The following is a 21,880-nucleotide window of genomic DNA, read 5'->3' as shown; positions in this document are numbered from 1 at the left end:
TTGATCTTATACCTGTATTTTAAATAATAATAACTGGAACAATTGTTTAAAATAACTGGAGCAATTGCTTAAAAGTTAGACCAATAAAATATATTTTTTTCTATGAAAGAATGTTTTATCACTGACATTGTTTAGAATGATTGGTTCACAGTGATAATAAAGATAGACAGATAGGGGTGCCTGGGTGGCTCAGTAGGTTAAGCATCTGCCTTTTGCTCAGGTCATGATCCCAGAACCCTGGTATCCATCCTACATCATACTCCCTGCTCAGCGAGGAGTCTGCCCCTCCCTCTGCTGCTCCCCCAGCTCATGCTCTCTCTGTCTCTCTCTCAAATAAATAACATCTTTCAAAGAAAATCGAGAGGGGATCCCTGGGTGGCTTGGCGGTTTGGTGCTTGCCTTTGGCTCAGGACGTGATCCTGGAGTCTCAGGATCCAGTCCTGTGTCGGGCTCCCGGCATGGAGTCGGCTTCTCCCTCTGCCTGTGGCTCTGCCTCTCTCTCTCTCTCCCTCTGTGTCTATCATAAATAAATGAATAAATAAATCTTAAAAAAAAAAAAGAAAAGAAAATCGAGATACCACTACATACCTATGAGAATGGCCAAAATTCAGAACAGTGGCACCACCGAATCTGGCAAGAATGTGGGCAACAGAAATTCTCTTTCACTGCTGTGGGAATGAAAAATGATTTGCTTTGGAAAACAGTTTGACAGTTTCTTACAAAATTAAACATATTCTAACCATTCGATCCAGCAATTGTGCTTCTTAATATTTACCCAAAGGTGTTGAAAAGTCATGTCCATGCAAAAACTTGCACAGAGATGTTTATAGCAGCTTTATTCATAATTGCTCAAATTTGGAAGCAACCAGGATGTCCTTCAGTAGTGAATGAATAATAATAGACTGTAGTATAACTAGACAATGGAATATTATTCAGTGCAAAAAATATATGAACTATTGAGTCAGGACCTTAAATTTTTGTTATTAAGTGAAACATGCCAATCTTGAAAAGACTACATACTGTATAATTCAAATTAAATGGCATGCCAGAAAGCATAAAACTGTGGAGACAGTAAGAAGATTTAATGGTTGCCAGGGATGGGGGTGAGGGTGGTGGAGGGTTAAATAGGCAGAGAACAAACGATTTTTAGGGCAGTGAAAAATTCTGTGTGATACCATAATGATGGACATTTCATTAGACATAGAATACCCAAAGACATACAAAGAATACAAGAATGAGCCATAATATGAACTATGGACTTTGGATGATCATGATGTGTCAATGTAGGCTTGTCAGTTATAACAGATATAGCATTCTGGTGGGGGAAGCTGGGAGTGTGGGAACAGGAGATATATGGAAAATCTCTAAACCTTCCCCTCAATTGAGCTGTGAAATTAAAAATTCTCTAAAAAGGGAAACTTAATTAAAACAAAAGTAGACTGACATTATTTGGTATTATTATTGTTTTATTATTATGGCATTATTATTTATTATTGTCCTCAAAGGACAACATCCTCCACCTCCAATTTGTCTGCATCCCCCACCACTCGCCCTGGTACCAAACTGCTACTCTGCTTCCTTCTGGGGTTTCATGCTCATGTCTCAGAAAAAAATTTCCTATAAGTTTAATGATCTTGTACCACAAATACAGCAGGGCTAATACAATATACTCTAAGCCATTCTCTACATTTTCTGATAAATTTGTCAAACAAAGTAACCATGGAGGAGGACTGTGGGCAATTTTAATTTTTTTTTAAGAGAATGAAAGAAAAAAAATATACCTGAAAGCAATGGAAAGTAGATGAGACTCAACAATAAATCAGAGAGACTGAACTGCCCTAGCTAATTCAGTCAAAAAGGAGTAAACAACTGCAGAGGCTTGATTCAGACTATTACCTTTAATGCATTAGGAAAAAGAGACAGAAGAGAGAAAATGACTAAGTAATACATGTGAATTTCACACTTCACACTTTGTCACTTAGCATAGCTTCTACCTTGCTCCTATCATCCTGCATTGATACAACATCTGAACAATAGAGAAAGGCAGGAATAATGGGGTCCTTTCTGGAGAAATTAATTCAGTGAGACATAAATAAGAATACTCTTCTAAAAGGAAGATTCAAAAGCAAATGTGTAGAAAACAACTGGAGCTGGGAGGGGCAGCAGAAAGGCAAACATTGGCTGGGAAAAAGAATTTGAATCCTTGAACTGTGAATTCAACGCTTGCATCCATTCATTCCTTTCAAAAAAATGTATTAATAATTTATTAATGTCAAGTATTGTTCCAGGTGATGAAAAATACAAGTGTAAACTAATCTCTATGATCTGTGCTTTGACCCACTGATGAATTCAAATTGTCACATTTACACAAAATACCAAATCTCCATATTCTGTACCTATAGCTGTCCGATTAGGAAGCAGCCCAGGTTTCTGAAGGATCCCTCCTCTTCTATTTTGGAGTGGAGTGGCCATGGAGGACTGTCTGCCATTTATAAAGCCTGTTTTCCTGGAGGATTAGGCAGGTTCAGGTCATAAATGCTTTTTACGCCACGCAAAGGAGTCTGGAATACTTAGTCTATGGGGAAACACTGAAGGATTTTTAACCCACAGTAGTCACAGAGAGATTTATGTTGTTTTAGGAATTTAACCCTGGTGCAGTATGTTGAATGGTGACATACCACCTCTCCCAAAGGGGGAAAAAAAAAATATATATATATATGGATATCCATATCTACATTTTATATATATATATATATATATATATATATATATATATATATATATATATATTTCCATATCTACATCAAATCCTTAGGATCTGTGAATGTGATCTTATTTTAATAAAGAGTCTTTGCAGGTGTAATTAAGTTGAAGATCTTGATATGAGTTTATCCTGTATTATCTGGGTAAAGACTAAATCCAATGACAAAAGTCTTTATAAGAGACAGAGGACAGACACATACAAGAGACGTTGATATAAAGGCATGTCAAAGAGATGTGGCTATAAGCCAAGAGAGCCAGCAACCATAAGAAACTGGAAAGGTAAAGAAGGGATTCTCTCCTAGAGTCTCAGAGGGTGTATAAGACTGTCAACACCTGGACTTCTGACCTCTAGAAGTGTCAGCAAATAGATTTATCTTGTTTTAAACCATCAGTTTGCTATAATTTGTTATGGCAGCCACAGGAAACCAATGCAACTGGTGGCAGCATTAAGGCTGTGCTTGATTTGATGGGATGAGCACTGGGTGTTATGCTGTATGTTGGCAAATTGAACTCCAATAAAAAAAAAATTAAAAACAAAAAAAAGGCTGTGCTTGATATAAGAGTATGGTCAGGGACAGCTTATAATGGAAGACACTATTACTACAGGACATACTTAGAAGAATATAAACCAGAATGTTAACTTTGGATGATGGGACTCTATATAACTTTTATTTTCCTCTTTATTTTTATTTATGTGTTCTAGTCTTTATAGTACTATTTGCACATACTACTATAGCTAAATACCCAAAAAATAAGCAAATGAGATAATAAGGACTTGAACCAAGGCAGTAGAAGGCAGCATTGAGAAGAGGAAATATTCCTTATCTATCTATCTATCTATCTATCTATCTATCTATCTATCTATCTATGTATTATCTATCTATGTATTATCTATCCATTTATAGCTATTTATCTGATATTTTCTGGATGCTCACTAGATGCTCTTTTAGGCATTGTACAGACAACAGTGGACATTATAAAGAAAAATAGGTCTCTGCCTTATGGATCTTATGTTCAAGTAGAGAAAGCCATGGAGAGTTTTGAGCAAAGGCATAGGTGACTTAGTTTTAAAAGAATCACTCTGGATGCTGTATGTAGTGACTGTTAAGAATAAAGTGAAAACAGGGAGAACAGTTTGGTGGCTATTCCTATCATCCAAGTGAAAGGATAGTGAGTAGCTTGTGCTAGGACATGACCTAGGAGGCTGGGGTTTCTTCCTATGATTGGCTTGAATAGAACCAAAGGGAATAATGAAATTACCTTGATGATTTCGAGACTTATAGTTATGGTGAGGAGAGAAGTGTGGGAGTTTGAGAAAGGCTCTTGGTCTGAGGCCCAGCTCTAAACTAGTGTACATGGAAGTATGGAGGCTAGGGCTGTTAAGAGTTCATCTTTTGAGTACTTCAGGCTCTCTCTTGACTCTTACTCATGGGGTAGCCATGGTACTCAAAATGAGGTGATCCAATACAGCTGAACAGGAAGGAGGACTTCACATCACTCGATCTGGTCCTACTCCTCAACTCCATTTTTTGAGAACTATGCCCAAGGCACCTAACTTATAGAAACTATCCCCATTGTATGGCATCTTTTATCATACAAGAATATGTCGTAATAAATTAAGTGGTCAGAAATCATTTCATGTGTTCAGTTAGAAGGTCCGGAGTTATCCCCACCTGCTCCACAACAAAATGAACACAGGAGGATCACTGATGATATTTTTGTGGTTGATTACCAAGGTATACTTGGGATTCAACTTTAATTACCGGAAATTGTCCAGCTACCTGACAGTGCTGGTCACTGAGTTAAATAATGAAAAAAATCACTTGCTGTCTTTCCTCAAAAATAACAATGTAATTGAGAAATAGACTGGTTCCATACCCATGTTCTACTTATGTTTGTATCCAAAAAAAAACACCTAGTACACTGTTTTGTACATAGTAGGGACTCGGGTTGTATCTGTACAATTGAAAGGGGAAAGGAAAACAAGAATGAAGAAATAAAACCGTGCTTCCACAAAGGCTATATAATGAAAGTATCTCTTTCTAAATTACTTGAGTAGTGCAGTAAATGCAATAGTAAAGCTCTGTTTAGAAACACCTGCTTTCTATTTGTCCTTTAACCCTTACCTCAGAAAGCTCTCTTTAATATGTACCCCATTTCTATTTAGGATAGTTTGATAATCAAGCTATGATTATATATGCCTCACATCAGTTCCTCTATGACAGATGTGTGACTCACTCCAATCAACTTAACTCCTTATGCAGATGTTCCTACACTATTCCACTTTCTTAATTACGTAGTCTCCAAGGGCTACACCTGTGAGGGGATGCAATCCACAAATCTATAGAGTTTAAAGAGAACTACCTTTTCCTGAGGTCTTTTCCCCAAATGTTAGGAGATGTAACTGATTACTTTAACAAGCAGAATTTCTTCCCCCTAAAGTCATGACCTGGTTATATCAGATAAATTCAAAGCTTCTGGGCAAGCACCTTAAGGCCATATCTTTTTTTTCCTCTCACAAGTTTTTGGCTGCTTGCCTTCAGACTGCAAGCTGGCAGACTTCATCCTTTAAAAGCTTAATTACCTGAAAACCCACTGGGTACCTAGAATACCTGTAGTTCTCAGCCCTAGAGCTTGAGGATAGATGGAATAGAAACCTAATGCACTTGACCTTCTCACCTCCTGCTCATAGTCCATGTCCCTATTACACCTACTCAAATCCTCACTGAGGCCAGAAAAGCCAAGGACTTTTGCTAACAGATGTTCCTAGAAAAGCTCCTATTCATCTGAATGGAAATCAGGCCCCCTAGACCAGAGGTCCTCAAAAATGTTGTCCCATACTTTTCACTAGCAGCCCCAGCAGCACCTGAGAATGTGTTAGAAATGGAATTCTCAAGTCCTAGTCTAGACCTCCTTAATCAGAAACTCTGGGGGTGGAATCTAGCACCCTGTGTTTTAACAAGCCTTTCAGGTGATTTTAATACTTGCTACAGTTTGAGAACCACTGCACTGAGTACTTGAACCAATAGCATTTAGCTGTAAGCCATGAAGTTACTACTTACAACACCATGCGGCACTCACTAACCTCAGTCTCAGGGGTTGGGGGAGTTGGTGAGCTCATTTCAAAGCAATGGCTCTCAACTTTGAAGGTGCTTGGATAGCTGGTTGGGTGCATTTGGGAATACAGGATGTTTTTCCAGGTGACCCCAGGAGCTGAAGAAATTCACAGGATTCAAAATGTAAGTTGTTAAAACCTGGGGCTGGCAAAGGAGGGACAGAGCATCACAGAGTTAGTGTATGTATCTTTTAAGATTTGACTATCTACACTATTATTTTCTTCCTTTCATTCTATCATATAGATTTTGCTTTTCAGTGTTCCTCCAATCAAGGATGATTTAAAACAAGGATTTATCAAGTCCTACTGTGTGTAAGGTGCACATCAAATATATATATATATATATTGGGGCCTCAGTCAGTTAGGTGTCCAACTCTTGATTTCCACTCTGGTTATGATCTCAAGGTTCTGGGATCGGCCTCATGTCAGGTTCTGTGCTGAGTGTGAAGCCTGCTTGAGATTTTCTCTCTTTATCTTCACCCTCCACCCTCCTCCTGCTTGCACTTTCACACTCTGTCTCAAAAAACCTACATATCTCAAAAAAAAAAAAAAAAAAGAAGAACACTAGCATAATTTTGAGATAAACAAGAAGTTACCTATTGTATGCAAACTTATTTCAGGGAAAGTTTCTTTGGAATACAACTTCCTAAACAAGAGTAAGGATCCTCACTTGGCACCCTTTCTCTACTGCAAACACACTACACAGCACTGGCATAGCTCTGTTCCTATAACACAGGATGTTTGCTTGTAAAGCTGCATACATTTTAGTTGTCCTTTAATCCAAGCATTTAAGCTCATTAAAGGAACACATTCTCTAAAGAAAATTTCCAGAGAATCGATTTCAAATGCACATTATGGTGTATGTTTTATTTTAGCAAATTCAAGGTTTCACACAACCAAATTTACATAAAATAGGATTCAATTGAGTTAACATTTTAGTAGGAAAGAGGCAGAGCAGATGGACAAATGATTTAGAGTGTATAGAAACTTTTTCTGGGAGGCTACCATTTGGAAAGACAGACCATAATCCTATATGTAAGCACAATTAAAATTGAAGTTCCAGTTAATCTAGCTTTATATTACTAAGTATGGAACTTGGCTTCTAATCCCTTAAGAATTCCTGTCTGTCTCTGTCTCTCTATACGTATGTGTGTGGGTGGGTGAGTGTGTATAATTTGAACTAAAAATACCTACTTTCTTAGATTTTCTTGACTGATATTTTAGACATGATTTAATGCCAACTTCAATGGATTATTAGGATGATCTGAAAACACAAGCTCAATCACAGTTCAATCACTGTGGAAATACTGAGCCAATACAAAAATTCCTAGAACTGGAGGAAACCAGCTGATTCACTCATTCTTAACATTTTCCTCTGTGAGCCATTAGGGGCCATTTTCCCCAACCTGTATTACCTCTCTCCTTGCTCAGCTCCTACCCCTGCCCACTCTGTCTCTCAGGTGGAACCACAAGCTGAAAGGGTAATATGGGATCAGGACTCTTTTATCAGAAGCACACACCCAGCAAAATTTTTAATTTTTATTTTTTATCGAGGTGTAATTTTCGTAACCTTATTAGCTTTATGTGTACTTGATTAAATATTTGTATATGTTATAAAATAATCACCACAACAAATCTAGTTAACATACTTTACCCTACATAGTTATTTTTACTTGTGCTAAGAATTTTTAACATCTATTCTCTTAGTAACTTTTAAATATGCAACATAATACTCTTAGCCATAATCACTATGCTATGCATATTACATCCTCATTTATTTTAAAAATGGAAGTTTGTACCTTTTGACCACTTTCTCCCATTCCTATCACATCTCTACTCCCTGCATCTGGCAAGCACCAGTCTGTTCTTTGTATCTGAGTTTGTTTTTGTAAGGTTTCACATATGAGACCAGAAGGTATTTTTTTTTTCTGATATCTGCACTTAGCACAGTACCCTCCAGATCCACCCATGTTGCTGCAAATGGCACAATTTCCTTCTTTTTATGGCAGAATAATATTCCATCACATATAAGTGCATGCCTATGTGTATACATTCTTCATTCATGGTGGACACTTGGGTCGTTTCCATACTTGGCTATTGTAATAATGCTGCAGTGAACATTTCCAATTAGTGTTTTCTTGTTTCTTTTTTTTTAAAGATACAATCACAGAAAGTAGAATTGCTATGTCACATAATAGTTCCATCTTTAATTTTTTGAGGAACCTCCATACTATTTTCCATAATGGGTATACCAGTGTACATTCCCATACCATGCACTAGATTTTTCTTTTCTCCACATCCTCCCTAACACCTATTTCTTGTCTTCTCCTTCACAGCCTTTCTAACAAATGTGAGGTGGTATCTAGTAGTTTGGATTTGCATTTCCTTGATAATTAATGATGTTGAGCACCTTTGCTTGTACTTGTTGTCTATGTCTTTAGAAAAAAATGTCAAATCAGATCCTCTGCCCATTTTTTAACCAGCCTGTTCTTATTACTACTGAACTGTATGAGTTCTTTATACATTTTGAATATTAGTTTCTTAGCAGATAAAACCATTTGGTGGGTTGCCTCTTCATTGTGTTGGTTTCCTTTGCTATGGAGCTTCTCAGTTTGACTTAGTCCCATGTGTTTTGTTTCTCTTTTGTTGGTTTTGCTTGTGGTGAGAAATCAAAAAGTTGTTGCTAAGATCAATGTCAAGGAGCTTACTGCCTATGTTTTTTGGGAGTTTTATAGTTTTAGGCCTTATGCTTGATCACTTCATGAATTTCTGTGTCATCCTTGTGCAGGGGCCATGCTGATCTTCTCTGTATCATTCTAATTTTAGTACACATGCGCCCAAGTGAGCATAGCAAAGTTTCTTTTAACATCTCGATGTACATATGTACTTGTTTATCTCTGTGTATTGGAGACAACAGTAATGAGAGTTAATCTGAGATACCAACCTATGCACTAATGTGCTACTGAACAAGAAATATTTTACCTTGTTGGAATAAACAGCTATAAACTAGTAAAATTGTCTAATCTTGGAAGTGTTGAGTTAGGGTCACAGCATAAGCAATGTGCTCTTGCACTTTCTCCAAATGCACACTTACTCCCAAGGAGAGATTTAGATTGACTTTATCCTCTGCTAGTCAAACTTAAAGAACATTGAGCTATGATCTTAGCTCCCTCTCTCTAACCTCAAGGCTGGAATGGAGAATTATTTTTCTGAAGACAACACTTCCCCCCAAGCACATTCTGTAGGCTTGCCTATAGAAGAACATGTGGGATATTCTTCTTGAGACACTGGGGGATAGCCAAACATCCCAGCACTGTCTGTGGGGTTGACCTCTGGACCTGGCATTTCAAAGGTTCAAGCTCCCCACTTCAGGGCCACGCTAAGAGAAGAAACCACCACAAAAATTAATCATGAAGACCACAGTGACAATGAGGAACTGGCTCTATGCTCCCAGGAGGTTACTCCAGCTGTTTTCCATCACAACCTGGTTCTGAGCAGACCAAGGAAAACATAGGATGAGGCAGTGCTCAGGCTCAATTATATATTCAAATTGCCTATATTTAAAACCCCCTAAAAACTGTAATGGCTTAATTAAGCTGGTAACTTTATGGGCTGCTTCTCCTCACCATCTAAGGCTTTCTCTTTAACTGAAATGTCAGGGACTCTTTTCCTTGCTGGTATGGCTGGCTGTACCAAGGAGCAGAGCTCCAGTAAGGGGAAAATGAAGAACATGGATCTGGGTGGGAGTTCTATTCCCCTTGTGGCAGATGGCCTACAAATCTCCAGTCCTTTGGAGTACATAAAACAGGGCTCCCCTAAAAAACAAACAAACAAACAAAAAAAAACAAAAAACAAAACAAAAAAAAAAAAAAAACAGGGCTCCACGGAGTGAGTAGGCATTAATTGAGGAGCTTGGAAGAGAAGGGTGAGTTTTCACATGGTGAAGCTTGCTTTCAATTCACCAACTAAAACACTATCTCAAAGAAGAGAAAACACAGGTTATGACTTGCAAGTTAACAGACAGGAAAAGCAGCCCCTCCTGTAAGAAAGCAGTGTAACTCCACCCTGATATAACCTTACCATTTATCTTTTTCTGACTGGCATCATTCCTCCTTTTCATGATCTATGTAACTTTGGAGGAACATTTTAATGTCCTTGAATAGACTTTTAACCTTCATCTAGAGGTGCTTGACCTTTGCTGAGCAGGGCTGTTCTTTGGAGTCACCACCAACTGCTGACAGAAAGGGCTTGTTAGAGCTGCAAAGGTTTTGATATCGAAATAGTCATGTCTCTTGATGTTGTTTGAGAAATCCTTTATTTAGGTAAATGTTGACGCATTTGTCCAGTGTAAAAATTCACTTTAGGAAATTAAGTGCTGATCACCTTTATTTATTTATTTATTTTTTTAAAGATTTTATTTATTCATGACAGAGAGAAAGGCAGAGACACAGGCAGAGGGAGAAGCAGGCTCCATGCAGGGAGCCCGACATGGGACTCGATCCCAGGTCTCCAGGATCATGCCCTGGGCTGAAGGCGGCGCTAAACCGCTGGGCCACCGGGGCTGCCCCACCTTTATTTTTTTAAAGTGCAGCTAAAGCTGTAGGCTAATGACTCAGACTATTTGTTTCTCTAATAGCACCTCTTTCACTAATAATGGAGACTTAAGTTAGCAACTTAATTTTACTTATCTTTAATATTTTTAAAGATTTTATTTTAAACAGAGAAAGCACAAGCAGGAGGGAGTGGCAGAGGGAGACCAGGCACCCCGCTGAGCAGGGAGCACAACTTGGGTCTCAATCCCAGGACCCCGGGACCATGACCTGAGCTGAAGGTAGACACTTAACACACTGAGCCACCCAAGTGCTCAATTTTCCTTATCTTTAAAATAAGATAACATACTAGTTCTTACCTTCCAAATTTGGTAGGATTTGATGAAATCATACATATAAGACACCCAGCACCATGCCTGGTTCTTAATCACTCATTGTTGCCTTGGCATATTTTTTTTTATTATTTATTAGTTTCACCAAGTTTGCATTCCATACGATTTACACTTAAGGCAATACCCAGCAATTGTATATCTGCTCGGGGTCAGATAAAGGGAGAAGGAGACCTATTTGCTACCCTGACTTCTCAGGGTTACAGAGAGGTGATCAGTGACCCAGTTTCACTAAGTTTGGCTTATTTGGAATTCTAGTGTCTGCCTTTTTATTTCTCCTTTAACAGCTGTTTGCATTAGTCTTTTGGGAATTGAGCAAACGAGTTTTTCATTTTTAGGAAGCCACATGTTCTCGATCTTTAAATCAAAGGTGAAATGCAACGTGCCATGGCAGTAATCCAAAGTTTGGAGGCCACATGGACTTTCTGGTTTAAACTCTTTTCTATGAAGACAAAACTCATCCTTAGCTTTTGAAAGCACCGAAGGTGATAAGGTAAGACAGCAGTGAGCAGACATCAGAAGGCCCCTGGTGGCCAAAATGAGGCTTCTCCCTCTCAGTTTTTTAATGGCATGTGAAAGGCATTAATCTACACTTTCATTTCCTATTAGCCAAATAGAAATGTCTTGAGATAATGTGAATACCTTATGGCATAAGTGACTTTCTAAAGTATCTTATTAGAACTCCTTATCTGTGTAAATTAGGTGGCACTGGGGCTTGACAGCCAGGAATACACTTCTTAAAAACTGACTATTGGGAGCAGCTTACAAAGAAGTTAGCCCAGTACCACTGGGGCAACTTCCAGGGGACATGGCAACTCTCGCCTTTTCTCAAGTACAGTGACTTTCTGTCATGTCACATGTAGGTCACTTCCTTGTATGGCAGCTCTACCCAAAGGTGCAGTCAACTTTCCCAAATGCCTCTTAAGAACCATTAGGACAGATGACACTGCCACATATACAGGTTGGGATCTCATTGCAGAAAGTAGAGAGAAATGCCATCATGGAATTTCTCCTCGGTATGCTTTTGAGAATGATGCCCCAGGTTTCAGAAGCATCCTTTTTCGAAAGGATGTTTATCTAGGCCGCTTGGCTGATTTTTAATGTAGAAGAAATAAAGTGGATCAATGTTGGAAAAAACTCAAAACCAGTAACCACCCCTGCCCCTGCAAAAAACGTTCCAAACCCCTCATAAAAACCATCTCTCTGAAGCATCTGTCTCTTCAGAAAGGATGGCTATGTTTTGTTTGAAGAAAGTCTGAGAATGTACAAGACAGATATGGGGATGTCCTATTTTTTTTTTTTTTTGGGATGTCCTATTATCCAATTCCAATCCCTACCTCCTTCCATTCCACTTGCCCTGTCCAACTTCCAAGGGGTTACATCACATTAATCCTTAAAGTAAACTTCTTAGAGTTCTACTCAGATGTATTTGAAATGAAGAGTCACTTTCTTCATGTTCCTTGGGAGACTGCCAGAAGCCCACAGTGTCTATGGCTGACACTATTTTCCTTTCTTTATTTTTACTTTTCCCCTTATAGGACTACCTCTCTTGTATTTACTAAGAGGAACAGACATTTTCTTTGAAAATGGATTTGTCCATTCCATAAAGATTCATTGGCCTTTCTTATAAATATTGGTATACTTCCATCATGAAGCTAAACTTTATATATTCAAATTTTCTTGTGTTTTTGTTTAGTCATCTGAGTTTTATGATCAAAGCTTTTTTATTTTTATAAAATGCAAGTACATGTGATATGTTTTTTAAATGTCAAACATTTATCTTGCCATAAAAATCAATTTTTCTACTCTTCTCATCAATAGTATTGTTTTTAATTCCTCTAACATATTTCAGGTAAATGGTTAAATCAGTGTGGCCACAGTTAGAGACACATCCATTGTCTCCTGCTGAGGCAAAAAAGTGAATACAGTTAATGGGTAAATGATACGTAAATGCTGAGGTCAATATTTACCCCACTGTACAATAAATCTTGATGGGTGACAAACTACCAAAACAAGATGTCAATAATCACTATCGTATGGTCCATCCTTCCAGAATACTATCATTAGAAAGGTATAGAAAATCAGGGGATAAAGACTGCAAAAATTTTGTGGTATGCTTTTGGTCCTAAAAGGAAATCATCTTCTATATCAAGGTAAAGATTCTTGAAATCATTGATTTTTTTTAAGCTTTTGATATGCATTAGAAGCACTGAGGCACTTTTAGAAAAATATGATTCCCAAATTCCACCTCTATTCTGAACAAGTAGGAGTGTTCTTGTGCCCACCTAGTGTTTCACAAAACACTAGGATACTGATGCAGGAAAGCAGGGAACATTCTTTGAGAAACACAGATTTAAATTCTACATTGTGCCTGGGAGGTAAATAGTTATCAAACTACTAACTTTAACATTTATTTAGAGACGACTAGGTCTAAAGCAATATGTGTATATAGTCATTATGAAGTACTTGTGCTTTTTCTCTGTTGCTGCTTCTAGTTAGATGGTAATTTTTGGTCCTTACATAGGAGATTGGATAAGGTTAAACACAAGGTTTATTGGTATAATTTATCAATGACGATTGCTGAAAGAACCTCCTAAAAAAGCAATTGCTCATAACTAGGAGATACAGCATTTCTCCTAAATAAAAAAAGGGGAAAAAAATCATTATATTACTATTTCATAAACTTAATCAAGTTTTAAACTACTGGCAAACTTTTTGGGGAAAACATAAAGATAGTAAACTAAAATCAGTAAATACATAGCTTAGTGGAAGGGAAACACTTATCAGTAAAACACTTTTCAGCATGTACTTTTCAATGCATTGTTTATTATAGACTATAACAACCGTAAAATTTTACAACAATTAGTATACTATGCAGGAGGAACAATAATGTAAATTTAAAACCTAAAATAACTAGAGTTTCAATATCTTCTTCCTGCATTCCAATAAATCCTAAGTATTATATTCTCAGCTGTCCTATTAGCCTTATTTATCTAGCCTGGCTTTGTATGTTTTGACTGTCTTTTGATATAAATTACAAGATTTATTTGGCACATAATTAAAGAATTCATAATTTTTTAGAAGCCAGACAAGAACTTTCTTCTTCAAACCTGACAGAAGCTAGTGTTTTTCAAAGGATGATTTTTGATAGTTTTCAGAGACATCTTTAAAATATTTTTCTAGGCTACCTTTCCTCCAAATGAAAGGGGAAAATGTGCTAATGGATAAACTGTTCTCAATTTCTAGTTTGTCATTCATATATTGAATTATGGTCTCTTAACCATTGCTCATCTTACCTTTGCTCATTGGTCTCTTACCATTGCTCATCTTTATGATTGTTTACAAAGTACGTATGTTCACTTACAGATCCTGTTTTGATTTTGCTGGAGTTAGAATGTTATTGCTTGTTTTCTTTATAATAAATGTTGAAATTCCTTGCCTCACCTAAAAGTCTTCTAAGCTTTTCTAACCTCCTTGGCTTCATCAAATATTCCCTCCAATGAGCACTCTTGGTGTGCATTTGAAAGTATCTTTCAAACTTTCTGTACAGAGGAATCACTTAGGCATATCTAAGGGAAAAAAGCAGTTTCTTATTTAACAAATTTGAAGGAGTTGAATTTCTGTATTTCTAACAAGCTTCTAGGCAGATGCCTAGAGCTGCCAGTCTGTGAACCTGAAGGTCTACACCATATATTTGGCTTGTACTGAGTGCTACAATCTATTATTGATCACAGTACCAGACACATACCCTATATACTCAACTGTATGTATTTCTCATGAGTGTAGCCATCTCCTCAGCAAATTCTCACTAATGCCAAAGATGTTGTTGTCATCAACTCTGTAGTCATTAAAACATGTTTCATTCTCTAAAATCTCCCAAGGAAGCACCTTGTAATCATGAATTGACCTTCAAAGAGTGTAAGCATGATAAATGTGCCAAATCTTGGTCACCTTTTCAGAGATTTTTAATGACTATTTTAGACTTTATTGTTGTTGACTCCTAAAATCATTCAACAAGCATAGAAAAACAAAAAGTGCCATGAGATACAATATACCGAAATGATATCCACCAAAATGTTGAACAGAATATTTCTAAGAGGTGTTCTAATAACAATTTTTATTCATTTTTAAATTTGTGAACTTTTTTCATTTTTAACTGTTTCTTACTTTACAGTTTATATATATTACTTTAATAATACCATAATTACTCTGAATTTTCAAAAATCTAGAACTTGTATTTTCCATGAGGTCTAAAAAATAGATAAAATTTGGCTAATGCCCATGATTTCTTATTTTTTGGTATCTTGTTATTTGACACATTTTGCTTATTTGTCTAGCAATATCAGTGGAGGGACATCGTTTTCTCTGCATTCCTTAGTACTTTGTCAGGGACATGATAAGTACTCAGGATTTCATTCTGTTCATTGATTATCAACTTTGTGGCTTCACTGAATTTCCATACAGATTATATGAAAGGAAGTTTAACACATAAAATACTTAGAATCAGGGACACCTGGGTGGCTCACTGGTTGGGCAGCTGCCTTCAGCTCAGGTCATGATCCCAGGATCCGGTATGGAGTCCCACATCAGGCTCCTGCAAAGAGCCTGCTTCTCCCTCTGCCTGTGTCTCTGCTTCTGTGTGTGTGTGTGTCTCATGAATAAATAAATAAAACTTTAAAAAAAATACTTAGAATCACCAAGATATCTGTTTCTTTTTTTTTTCATAAGATTATATAAATATGGATGTTTATGTCCCAAATAAGAGCATGGTCCTCTGGCTTAGTACATGCTGAGAGAAAATACATGGTAGGATATCAATGAAATCCCACATAGAAAAATTTAGTGGGTATTACTCAAAATTTCTCATCTTTTTACTCACTTGTCTGTACACATAGAAACGACCATAATTCTGATGAGGCCAGAGTATTGATATGCTGGCAGTGAGTAGGTTCTGAGATGACAAGTTAAATGATGCTTCCCCTCTGGAGAAGACCTAGAGAAAAGATGGAAATTACTTGGGATAGCTGCAAATCACACCAAATATCACTTCCTTTGTTTCTGCCAAAAGTCTGCCGATATGTTTGGCTTGATTTAAAGAACATAAATGAAAATGGAAAACCTTTCTAATCACAGCTATTAATTACCAAGGACTAAATTCAAAGAGATTTCATAATTAAAATTTCAAAGTATCCTAAATATAACGTAAGACTTGAATAATAAGGCAGCACAGGGGATTTCTTATCAGCCTACAAGGCATCAGGGAAGAAGGGAGATTCCCAAGGGTACAGAAAAATAGGTCCTTTTAATAAAGAATGTTCTCAGAGCCTCCATTCACTGAAATAAGCTATTCTTGTCCTACTTGGAAATCCAACAAAGTCAATCTTGGAACTGATGTGAGTGATCCAAGCATGGCAGAGACACGTGCTATGCCGAAATGCAAACAGATACTGCTAGAACACCATGAGGGTCCATGGGATCCAAGAATAACCATCAGGGATAAGTAGTAAATAAGCCTATACTGGTTTGTTCATTCAAAAAACCATTTGCTAGCTTCCTATGTCAGGTACTCTTCTAAACACTTGGCATACAGCGGGAGGTAAAATGGACATATTCTTGCCTATGTAGAGTTTTTTTAAAAATGTTTTTTAAATTTAAATTAATATGATGAATTACTGGTTTCAGAGGTAGAGGTCAGTGATTCATCAGTTTTGTATAACACCAGTGTTCATTGCATCACATGCCTTCCTTAATGTCCATCACTCAGTTACCCGATCCCCTCACCCTCCTCTCCTCCAGGACCCTCAGTTTATTTCCTATGGTTAAGAATCTCTTATGGTTTGTCTCCCTCTCTGATTTTGTCTTGTTTTATTTTTTCCTCTCTTCCCCTATGATCTTCTGTTTTGTTTCTTAAATTCCACATGTGAGTGAGATCAGATGATAATTGCCTTTCTCTGATTGACTTATTTTGCTTACCATAATATCCTCTAGTTCCATCTATGTCATTGCAAATGGCAAAATTTCATTTTTGATGGCTGAGTAGTATTCCACTGTGAATATATACATCTTCTTTATCCATACATCTGTTGATGCACATTTGGGCTCTCTCCATAGTTTGGCTACTATGGACACCGTTGCTATAAACCTTGGGGTCCAGGGGCCCCTTTGGATCACTACATTTGTATCTTTGGGGTAAATACCCAATAATACAATTGCTAGGTCATAGGAGAGCTCTATTTTCAACTTTTTGAAGAATCCCCTATAGTGTTTTCCAGAGTGGCTGCTCCAGTTTACATTGCCACCAACAGCGTAAGAGGGTTCCCCTTTCTCCGCATCCTCACTGACCTCTGTGGTGGTATCTTTTTGTGGTCTTGATTTGTATTTCTCTGATGCTGAGTGATCTTGAGCATTTATTTCATGTGTCTTTTGGCCTTTTGTATGTCTTCTTTGGAGAAACGGCTGTTCATTTCTTGATTGGATTATTCTTTGGGTGTTGAGTCTGATAAATTCTTTATAGATTTTGGATACCAGCCCTTTATCTGATAAGACATTTGCAAATATCTTCTCCCATTCCGTCAGTTGTCCTTTGGTTTTGTCAACTGTTTTCCTTTGCTGTGCAAAAGCTTTTTATTTTAATGAAGTCCCAATAGTTCATTTTTGTCTTTGTTTCCCTTTCCTTTGGAGACGTCTAGCAGGAAGTTGCTGCAGCCAAGGTCACAAAAGTTGCTACCAGTGTTCTCCTTTAGGATTTTGATGGATTCCTGTCTCATATTTCAGTCTTTTTTTTTTTTTTTTCCAGTCTTTTATCCATAGGACAAGAAGTCCTAGCCTCAGCAATCAGGCAACAAAGAGAAATAAAAGATACTCTAATCGGCAAAGAAGAAGTCAAACTGCAACTCTTTCTAAGTGATGTGGTACTCTATATAGAAAACTCAAAAGACACCACCCCATAATTGCTAGAACTCATACAGGATTTCAGCACATTGGCAGCATATAAAATCAATGCACAGAAATCAATTGTATTCCTATACATTAACAATGAGACGGAAGAAAGAAAATTTAGGAGTTAATTCCATTTACAATTGCACCTCAAACTACAAGATACCTAGGGATAAACCTAACTGAAGAGGCAAAGGATCTGTACTCAGAAAACTGTAGGATGCTCATGAAAGAAATGGAAAAAAAAGTTGCATGCTCATGGATTGGAAAAAAAATTATTGTTATAATGTCCAAGCTACCCAAAGCAATCTACACATTCAGTGCAATCTGTATCATAATTCCATCAATTTATTTCACAGAGTTGGAACAAATAATCCTAAAATTTGTATGCAAATGGAAAAGATAATAAATATATCATATAGGTGCATTTTATTCTTATTTGTGTGAAAATAAGTGATGGATAACCAGGGGAGAGCTCTGAGGTGGGATGGGCATGAGGTGTTACAGTTTTAAGTAAAGGTGTCAGGGTCTCACTTTTGAACAGACAGAAACAGCAAGAGAATGAGCCATGAAACAATTTGGGGGAATAATTTCCTCTTCTCTAGTACAGAGCCCTAATGCTAGAATGTACTTGCTACATTTGGAGGCCTACAAGAAAGCCTGTGTGTTTAGCATAAAGTGGGCAGGTGGGAAAAGTTCTAGGACAGAGCTTTGTTGGTACATAAAAGAGACTCATCACGTAGGTCGTCATAAACTATATTAAGGATTTTTTATGTAGGGTCAAATTTCAGCAGCAATTTTAGTCTCAATTTTCACCATTCTTCCTCTTAGGATTTCTTTTTAATATAACTTAAAATTTTTCAGCCCAGTTTCTACTGTGTTCTTTCTTACAACCTGTATTCCTACAAATTGGTATACTGATTTATGTATCTCTTCCTTCCAATTCATACTAACTTTGTGGGCAAATTTGTTTTCCTAAGGTCAAGGGAGTTTTTCCTTGCAAGAAAAACTCACTTAGGCTTCTCATTGCTTCTAGAATTAAGTCAAAATTTCTCTTAACCTTGCAGGAGCTGGCTCCTATGTATTCTTCAACTTAATAGTTTTCTGTGGGCCATTCAGTTGTTTGTTCTGATTTTGAACCCTCTGCCTATGTCATTTTATAAACATGGATTGTTTGCTATTTTATCAACACTTTTTCCATTCTTCATGTCTCCTTAAATGCCATATTCTTTATCATCACCCTAATCACAGCAACAAGTGGTTTCTCACTTTTACAAAATTCCCAGCACTTTATTTTCACTAATCCTAAGACAGATTCTGGGTTTTCAATTATTAATTGTAAGTGGACTCAAAACACATCAAGAGTCAAATCTGTGTTTTACTCATGTTTTCATTCCCTCAGAGAACTAGAAAACATCATTGCACTGTTAAATATTGATAGAATAAATTTTAGCACTCAATCTGTAAGCATAGATAGGGAGCTTTAGCATTATTGACATAAACGTATCCTGGACATAATGGTCAGTCCTTCATCATGACCCATGGGCATTTAACTTTGTGATTACAGATACCTCTCTACTCCTTATGACTGCCCATGCTTCAAGCACAAGACAAGGAATATGGGATTAATTTAGGAATCCATCATATTTTTAAAGCCATGACAACAAGCTGTATCATAAATATAGGAGATCACCCAGCAGCATAAATAATGGAAACACTGCCTTGGGGGCAATAAATGTGATTGATGCTCTGAGTTGCTGTTAACCCTGGTTATCCTTGTTCCATGTGGATCTTTGCAGTTTTCCTTTGTGTCTAAGATTGGCACTTCAGAAGCAGTATCATGGAAAGAAAAATCAGGTGTCATGCATCCAGTTTCTAGTCTGAAATTTGCAAATGAGAGGGAAGGCATCTGATCTAGAATAAGCTAAGTCCACACATACAGATGTGTCCTTATCATATCCATATTAATGATCAATAAAAAATATTGAGGTGTGGGATAAGGAGACTAGGCCACTCTGGTTTTACTTTTATTTAAAATAACAAAAAGCTCCTAAAGAACTTGTCTTTTACTTGGATATCATTGGTGAAGATTTTTCTTTCCTAATGTTTCTGCAGACACATGTATAATGAACTGCATTTGTCTTTGACATGCTGAAATGAAAGGTTTGCTGAAAGTTTGGTTTAGAGAAGTGTCACATTAGAGAGAATTCTATCTCAGGACAAGCAAACCCGTTTCTTTTTGTGTTTTCAGTACTAATTAGCTTTATTAGTTGATAGGAGTTTCTTAGCCTGGCTCATTATGTCTATATTTTTACATATGTAATGTTGGAGAGAAGGGGGACAAGTCTATGAATTAAGTACCTATTTTCTACAACAAGCTTTACTAATATTCTCTGCTGCTAAGATTTTTAGTGATACATTATTATGTCCATGATATAGATGAAAGGTTTGAGTTCAGAGAGGCTAGGCAATTTTCCAAGATTACATGGAATGAACGGCAAATTGGAATCCTGATCAATCCGAATCCAAAATTATACTACAAATACCACATATACGAAAGGTAAAGAAATAGATACCTAAGAGCTTTCTCCTGTCCTAGTGTTCTGTCATTCTGTCATTCTAATGCCCTGTGGAGTTTCCATACAGTGGCAAGTGTTATGACAGTGCCAATGGTTTTGCTAACTCCTAATCCCTATTTGATTTCCAATTCCCTTATGGAACAGGACAAGCCTGCTCTTACTATGGTTCCTAAATCAAATCACACAGGGGGACGATTATTAATGGCTAATCTAGGAAACCTAGTTTGCGTTAAAAAAAATAAAGAACATTTTAGAAGAATATTCAGTTCTATCTATGTGGATTCATTCACTGGGGTCTTTGTAGATTGGAATTCTGTTTGGGGAGAAAATTCTGTATCTAGCACAGTGGGGATGCTGAACTCTGTTTTCGGGAGGTCTTCTGAAATAGGTATTTTTGTTTTCTGTTACAGCAGAAAAAAGTATGTGCTTTTCTATCATTAGGTCTGTGTTCATACTATCCCAGCCTGAAGTGGCATGCCTTATCTCACCTCTCAATATCCAAAATGTTCTCTCATCTCTTAAGGACCTGTTCAATGTCCTTGCGTCCTCTTTTCTAGTTGTTCTGTGGGTACTGAGTCTATTATGTCATGTTAGTCCCTATCAGTTATGTTTTACATTACAGTTGTCTCTATCTTTATATTAAAATAAATCCTTGTACAGTTGACCCTTGAATAGGTTGGAGTTAGGGGCATTGCTACCCTCTCCCTACCTTGCAGTAAAAAAAAATCTGAATAGAACTTTAAAATCTCTCAAAACTTAACTATTAATAGATTACTCTTGACTAGAATCCTTACCAACAACGTAGTCAATTAACACATTCTTAAATGTTATATATTACATACTATAGTCCTCTAATAAAAAAAACTAGAGAAAAGATTATTTAATAAAATCGTAAGATAAAATGCATTTACAGTACAGTTTATCGAAAAAAATCTGTCAATAAGTGGACTTGTGCTGTTCAAACCATTGTTCAAGGATCAACTGTATTCTCAAAAGGAATCAATGCAGTGTTTTATAAAGACTAATATTTTAATAAGATTTTTTTTTTTTTTTAGCAACAAGTGAATTTATGATTTAGTCCTGGGATGGAACTTTTCTTTTACAGATTTCTCCTTTACTTCCCCATTGCATCCAGGATATTTATTATTACTTTTTTTTTTTTTTTTTTTTAGGGTAGACTCAATGTCCAATGTGGAATTTGAACTCATGATTCTGAGATCAAGAGTCACATATTCTACTGACTAAGTCAGCCTGGTGTACCATCCTGGATATTTTTTATTTATTCATTTATTTATAAATATTTTATTTATTTATTCATGAGAGAGAGAGAGAGAGGCAGAGACACAGGCAGAGGGAGAAGCAGGCTCCACACAGGGAGCCTGATATGGGACTTGATCCCGGAACCCCAGGATCACTCCCCGGGCCAAAGGCAGGCAGTAAACTGCTGAGCCACTCAGGCATCCCCTATCCTGGATATTTTTTAAATGGGTGAGGGAAATCTTGAGAAATAGCTGATTCTAAAATCCAGCATTCAACTCAAATAGGACT

At 37.0% G+C, this 21,880-nt stretch overlaps 1 non-coding gene across 1 annotated transcript; it reads right to left on the bottom strand.

Moving 5' to 3' along the window:
* Positions 1–8,621: 8,621 nt before the first annotated feature.
* Positions 8,622–8,727, bottom strand: LOC140621261 (U6 spliceosomal RNA). Its single transcript, XR_012020988.1, has one exon. It is a non-coding gene; the product is annotated as a U6 spliceosomal RNA (small nuclear RNA).
* Between the last annotated feature and the right edge of the window lie 13,153 nt (positions 8,728–21,880).

This window comes from Canis lupus, chromosome 29 (assembly GCF_048164855.1).
Source record: "Canis lupus baileyi chromosome 29, mCanLup2.hap1, whole genome shotgun sequence".
Classification (NCBI taxonomy): domain Eukaryota; kingdom Metazoa; phylum Chordata; class Mammalia; order Carnivora; family Canidae; genus Canis; species Canis lupus.
The sequence above is the reverse complement of the archived record's forward strand: the minus strand, read 5'-3'. Positions and strand labels throughout refer to the sequence as shown.